Consider the following 7,905-nt stretch of genomic DNA (forward strand, 5'->3'; position numbering starts at 1 on the left):
ACCAGTTATTTATTATTGAGTTTATTAATCCCTTATTCTTTGGTTGTTATTTCATAAGGTTACCCAACGTCAAGACACTGTCGTACTAAAGTGCTCTTTAACCGACCAGAGGACCCAAAACAGAGAAAGGGACAGTGTGGCAATTTCGTGAGCCGCTACCATTTTCTAGTACGAAGATTTTTGGCCTTAGGTAGTGTATACGTCAAAATGCGACGTTCTATTAGCAGGATGGGTTGAGGGGGTCGGCCCAAGCAACCTCTGAAACTCGCCATAAAATCACAAATCACCCTGCAAAGATTTGTTACACTAACCCCAAGCGTCTGGCCCACAACCACGACGAAACCAATACATTCTCTCTCTTATAGATGCCGATAAATAATCAGGTAAAATACATAGATGGAGACGCTGTTCACACACACACACACACACACACACACACACACACACACACACACACACACACACACACACACACACACACACACACACACACTCCCTCATCGCACAGACAAACAGACGTCTGTTTGCTCTAAAGTTCCGTGAACATTATTCTCGACACCATCATCCCAAAGGCGCTAAAGCAAGGTTTATTCTGACCTTTTTTGGCCAAATCTCGGAATGCTGTTCCATAGGTGGCTAGGGGACAACAGTGCAGGGAAAAATATTATAAACTAAATTACTACTTATATACACATCTTTCCCTTGTTAGACAATTCAAAAACGTGTTGTGATGTTGCCTGGTAGAATTATACCCCCGGACCCGTTCATGCCTTTGTTATAGCCACCAAGAAATACATTTGTATGTTACATTCAGCTCGAAGGGGAGTGTATATATACAAAGTAAATATTATGTGTTATTTTGTGTCGCTAGCTAAGCCGGGGGTCGTTGGTGTACTCGGCAGCGATCGGACGCAAATCCCCTGCCAACCCGATCCTGTTTGGAAACGCTCATGTGATTGTGTGTGTTGTCGCAGCCGGTTAAGCCGCCTTCCGTACGCCCTCGCCTTTTCTACTACAACGCGGAATACCATTGGTCTAAAACCTTCTTCAGCTCTTACTCTTATCCGCAGCTCTTTGTCCCCATATCCCAGCTCATTCTCCTCGAGGCAGATTAACGAAGCAGTTATGCAAGCATTTACGAACATGTCCTTCTTTCCTCAATCTTTGGCGGCTTTGTTTACAATTATTCAAGAGATAATGAGCTCGGAAGCACCAGGAGGCTGTTTATAACAATAACGACAGTTGATTTGGAAGTTTTCATGCTTGAAAACTGTTTAATAAATGTAACCAAAGCCGTCAAAGATTGAGGAAAGATGTACACGTTCGTAAGTACTTGCAAATCTGCTTCGTGAATCTGGCCCCTCGTCACCCAGCTCCGTGTCGTCATATCCACAGCTGTTTGTCTTCATAACCTTTCCAACTGTCACGCAGCCGCTCCAGCCTAGTGCTTTCTCTTTACTATTGACCTTATCTCTCAATGAATATTGGTATTCGTAAATTTATAAAATATGTAATAAATACTTTCACGTATTTAATATATTTGTCAGTTGTTGAGTAATTCTCATCAGTCGCAAAACCTATCAATAAAGCTGCATTACAGAAACACGCATTTGTTTGCTGTTATTCAATGAGTTTCCTCCTTACAACTACTTGGGCTGGACGGTAGACCGACGGTCTTGCTTCATGCAAATCGGCGTTCAATCCCCGACCGTCCAAGTGGTTGGGCACCATTCCATATCCCTGTCCCATCTCTCTAGTAAACATTACGCTAATTATATATTATATTAATTATAACGTAGAGGAGTCACAATGCACTTATTGATACAGAGGAGTTACCTTAACACCGAAACATTAACTGAGAGTTTTTTCCCTTCAATATTTGAGTCTACTTTCAGCTTTATACATTTCTCTTCTAACATTATGCAGCTCTCTTGCAGTATCATGCAGCTGTATTCTCTTAGCGTTATACAGTACCCCTGCAGAAATATACAACATTCTTGAAGCATTGTGCAGTCTACTTGTAGGATTATATATTCATCTTGCAGCATGATTCAGTCTACTTGTAACAGTGTGCCCTCCTCTTGTAGCATGGTTCAGTCTACTTGTAACAGTATGCCCTCCTCTTGCAGCATGATTCAGTCTACTTGTAACAGTATGCACTCCTCTTGTAGCATGATTCAGTCTACTTGTAACAGTATGCCCTCCTCTTGCAGCATGATTCAGTCTACTTGTAACAGTATGCCCTCCTCTTGTAGCATGATTCAGTCTACTTGTAACAGTATGCACTCCTCTTGTAGCATGATTCAGTCTACTTGTAACAGTATGCACTCCTCTTGTAGCATGATTCAGTCTACTTGTAACAGTATGCACTCCTCTTGTAGCATGATTCAGTCTACTTGTAACAGTATGCCCTCCTCTTGCAGCATGATTCAGTCTACTTGTAACAGTATGCCCTCCTCTTGTAGCATGATTCAGTCTACTTGTAACAGTATGCACTCCTCTTGCAGCATGATTCAGTCTACTTGTAACAGTATGCACTCCTCTTGTAGCATGATTCAGTCTACTTGTAACAGTATGCACTCCTCTTGTAGCATGATTCAGTCTACTTGTAACGTCTACTTGTAACAGTATGCACTCCTCTTGTAGCATGATTCAGTCTACTTGTTGTAGTATGCACTCCTCTTGTAGCATGATTCAGTCTACTTTTAACAGTATGCACTAAAGGATGGGCGGACGGCATTTTTTTGGACTGTAGGAAAGCCTTTGACACAGTACCCCATAAAAGGCTGACACATAAGCTGGAGAACCAGGGAGAAGTAACTGGTAGGGCGCTCCAGTGGAGAAAGAGTACCTAAGCAATTGGGAGCAGAGAGTTACAGTGAGGGGTGAGACCTCAGAATGGCGTGAAGTCACCAGTGGAGTCCCACAGGGCTCTGTGCTTGGACCTATCTTGTTTCTGATATACGTAAATGATCTACCCAGAGAGTATAGACTCATTCCTCTCAATGTTTGCTGACAACGCCAAAATTATGAGAAGGATTAGGACAGGAGGATAGATTAAGTCTTCAAGAAGACCTGGACTGCTGCAGGAATGGTCGAAGAAATGGTTGTTAGAGTTTAACCCAAGCAAATGTAATGTAATGTAATGAAGATAGGTGAAGGGAGCAGGAGACCAGATACAAGGTATCATTTGGGAGATGAAATACTTCAAGAGTCAGAGAGAGAGAAAGACCTGGGGGTTGATGTCACGCCAGACCTGTCCCCTGAAGCTCATATCAAGAGGATAACATCAGCAGCATATGCCAGGTTGGCTAACATAAGAACGGCCTTTAGACACTTGTGTAAGAAATCTTTTGGAACTTTGTATACCACATATGTCAGACCAATCCTGGAGAATGCGGCTCCAGCATGGAGTCCATATCTAGTCAAGCATAAAACTAAACTGGAAAAGGTTCTAAGGTTTGCCACCAGGCTAGTACCCGAACTGAGGGGTATGAGCTACGAGGAGAGACTACGGGGAATTAAACCTCTCGTCACTGGGAGACAAAAGAGTTAGAGGGGGACATGATCACCACATACAAGATTCTCAGAGGAATTCATAGGGTATAAAGACAGACTATTTAACATAAGGGGTACACGCACTAGGGGACACAGGTGGAAATTGAGTGCCCAAATGAGCCACAGAGACGTTAGAAAGAATTTTTTTAGTGTCAGAGTAGTTGACAAATGGAATGCATTAGGAAGTGATGGGGTGGAGGCTGACTCCATACACAGCTTCAAGTGTAGATATGATAGAGCCCAATAGGCTCAGGAACCTGTACATTAGTTGATTGACAGTTGCGAGGCGAGACCAAAGAGCCAGAGCTCAACCCCTGCAAACACAACTAGGTAAGTACAACTAGGTAAGTACTCCTCTTGTAGCATTATTCAGTCCACTTGTAGTATTATGCACTCCTCTTGTGGCATGATTCAGTCTACTTGTAACAATATGCACTTCTCTTGTAGCATTATTCAGTCCACTTGTAGTATTATGCACTCCTCTTGTAGCATGATTCAGTCTACTTGTAATAGTATGCACTTCTCTTGTGGCATGATTCAGTCTGCTTGTAACAGTATGCACTCCTCTTGTAGCATATAACTCTCTGCTTCCTATTGCTTAGGTACTCCCTTATCCACTGGAGCGCCCTACCAGTTACTCCTGCCTGTTTCTCCAGCTTATGCATCAACCTTTTATGGGGTACTGTGTCAAAGGCTTTCCGACAGTCCCAAAAAATGCAGTCCGCCCATCCTTCTCTTTCTTGCTTAATCTTTGTCACCAGATCATAGAATTCTCTCAAGCCTGTAAGGCAAGACTTACCCTCCCTGAACCAATGTTGATGGGTTGTCACGAAGTCTCTTCTCTCCAGATGTGTTACTAGGTTTTTTCTCACAATCTTCTCCATCACCTTGCATTGTATACAAGTTAAGGACACTGGCCTGTAGTTCAGTGCCTCTTGTCTGTCACCCTTTTTAAATACTGGTACTACATTAGCAGTCTTCCATACTTCTGGTAGATCTCCCGTTTCCAGTGACCTACTATACACTATGGAGAGTGGCAAGCAAAGTGCTCCTGCACACTCTTTCAGTAACCATGGTGAGGTTCCATCCGGCCCAACAGCTATTCTCACATCCAGCTCCAATAGGTGCTTCTTGACCTCATCTCTTTTAATTTCGAACCTTTCCAAGGTCACCTGGTTTGCTGCCACCTCTCCTAGCGCCGTGACTTCTCCCTGTTCTATTGTAAAGACCTCCTGGAACCTTTTGTTGAGTTCTTCACACACCTCTTTGTCATTCTCTGTGTACCTGTCCTCGCCCACCCTAAGTTTCATCACCTGTTCCTTCACTGTTGTCTTCCTCCTGATGTGACTGTGTAGTAGCTTTGGTTCGGTCTTTGCTTTATAAGCTATATCATTTTCATACCTTTTCTCAGCTGCTCTTCTCACACTAACATACTCGTTCCATACTGTGTGTGTGTGTGTGTGTGTGCGAGTACTCACCTAGTTGTGCTTGCGGGGCAGTTGAGCTTTAACTCTTTAGTTCCGCCTCTCAACCGTCAATCTACTGGTGTACAGATTCCTGAGCTTCTCGAGCTCTGTCATATCAACATTTGAAACTGTGTATGGAGTCAGCCTCCACCACATCACTTCCTAGTGCATTCCATTTACTAACTATTTGGACACTGAAAACGTTCCAGTGTGTAGGTGTGAAAATGTAGGAAAAGCTACAAAACTAGAGAGACAGCACACGAGAACCCAACACCAATCTCGGTGTTTGTACAACACTTGAATATTCAGGTCCAGCGGCAAGCTATAACAAATAATAGTGGAAATTCGCTCATATTTTCGTTGGTGAATATAACCCGGATTAGTGTAAATCCGATGAAGGTGCAGTCGGTCCTGTGTTGTTTGTTTTACCGCTCCCTTCGTCTTTCTCACTATAAAAGTGAGAAATATATATATATATATATATATATATATATATATATATATATATATATATATATATATATATATATATATATATATATATATATATATATATATATTAGTATATTTTGGTAGCAGTCTTTCCTGTAGACATATATTATTAAATATGACCGAAAAAGTAAGATTAATAATTCTAACACGATTTTTTCTCAATATTTCTTATGTTTCTTTTCTCTGTCGATGGCAATTGAAAAATCAATTCTCCAAAATTTATTTTTATTTCTAGTCTGACGCAACACTTGAACGCGTTTCGTAATAACTTATTACATTTTGAAAGACTTTACTTTACACACACACAACTATAACCTGCAAACACTAAACAGAGTTCTACTATGCTATCATTTAAACAGCTTTCATCTTATATACCCGCATTTAGGTGAGGTGATATGTTACAACAGTTTTGGATGAGGTGAACAAAACATTCAACACAAGACAGAACACGGTGCAATGGGTATAAATTGGGTAAGTTAAATGGAATTTAAATTATATATTAGTATACTAGCTGTTCCCAGCCACGCATTACTGTGGCTCGGCAACGCATGTGCGATGCTTAGTCAGTCACCTTTCCCCTCCGTCTCTCAGCCCTCCCCATCATTACCCCCTCCCCCCATCCCCTCGTCCTCCCCATCATTACCCCCTCCCCCCATCCCCTCGTCCTCCCCACCATTCCTCTCCCCCATCCATTTGTTTCCTCACATCTACCACTCCCCATCCCCTCGTCCTCCCAACCATTCCTACACTCCACCGTCCCCTCATCCTCCCCACCATCTCCCACACCCCCGTCCCCTCGTCCTCCCCACCATTACCTCCTTCCCCATCCTTTCGTCCTCCACAACATCCCCCTGTCCCCTTGTCCTCCCCTCCATTCACCAGTCCCCTGTCATTCGTCCCCACCATCCCCAACTGTCCCGTCCCCTCGTCCTCCCCACTTCTTCATCCGATGCATTCCCAAATGATCTGCTGTTCCCATCAGAAAATTGGGAACATCAAATGATCTGATGTCCCCATCACTGAAATATAAGAAAAACAGGTAAAAAATGAAATGAAAAAATGAAAAAAATAATAAAAACTATTGTGACATAAAAGTGAAAGAATAGAGCAGTGGCTATTCTGGCTGGTGAAATGCCAATCACATTAAATAAAAAAAAGTAAAACAAAGTAACACTGCTTTTGACCTCTTTACGGTGTGAGAGCTGCGAGTAAAATCCAAAATGAAAAACTTTAAATGTTTAATATAACAAAAATGACTTTAACGACAAATAAAACAATTCTCATATTTTACTTGGCATTACCACAATACAAAATGCCAAAGAAATATAAGCATGTGATAGTTAAGTTGATGGCAAAAGAGATGTGATAAAACACAATCTCCTCGATTGTGGTAGCCTCGTAGCCTGGTGGATAGTGCGCAGGACTCGTAATTCTGTGGCGCGGGTTCGATTCCCGCACGAGGCAGAAACAAATAGGCAAAGTTTCTTTCACCCTGAATGCCTCTGTTACCTAGCAGTAAATAGGTACCTGGGAGTTAGTCAGCTATTACGGGCTGCTTCCTGGGGGTGGAGGCCTGGTCGAGGACCGGGCCGCGGGGACACTAAAGCGCCGAAATCATCTCAAGATAACCTCAAGACAATATACAATAAGCTGTATGCATCTACGGTTCCTAGGAAGGCGATGGTAGATGTTATGACTGTGAGAATATGAAAGGTATTCTGAAGTCTGGCCAGTAGTTAACTGCTTATATCTATGCGGCAAGGTCTAGTGTAGATGGCGCTCATGTGCAGGTAACTATCGCCGGCAGTCTTAAGCAAGCGGTTCAGCAGGTCGACCGGCAAGTGGAGTTGGCCCAAAAACGTGTCTCGATGTCTCGGGGTACTTGAGGGTGGAGAGCGGATGGTGTCTTGTCTAGACACAGGCTCCTGAGACGTATTATTCTTGTGTATTTCTTATACTTGAGTATGCAGTTATGTTGTTGAATAGGCGGTAAACGAATAGGCAGGATCTCCTTGTCAAAGCAGGAGATTACCGTAACACTATTCTCACGAAATGAATGGTGTGGTAAACAACACAGCTCAATTCCAACGCAATATTACACAAAATATTGAAATCAAAATGAAAATAAATCGAAATCTATGAAAATTATATATCAATGCTATCGAAAACATGGAAATGGAATCGTAACATATTCAGTATTATATTTGTTGCTCTTATGTGCAACAGATGGCACTGTTTCTTAAAAAAAAAGAATATTTTTACCTGTCACAGGTGTGGTATCTATACTTATTCCCACGAAATGAACTGTATGGTAAACAAAAAATCTCAATTCCAACACAATGTCACACAACATAATTAAATCACAATGAAAATAAATCGAAATCTATAA

Source organism: Procambarus clarkii, chromosome 75 (genome assembly GCF_040958095.1).
Source record: "Procambarus clarkii isolate CNS0578487 chromosome 75, FALCON_Pclarkii_2.0, whole genome shotgun sequence".
Lineage (NCBI taxonomy): Eukaryota > Metazoa > Arthropoda > Malacostraca > Decapoda > Cambaridae > Procambarus > Procambarus clarkii.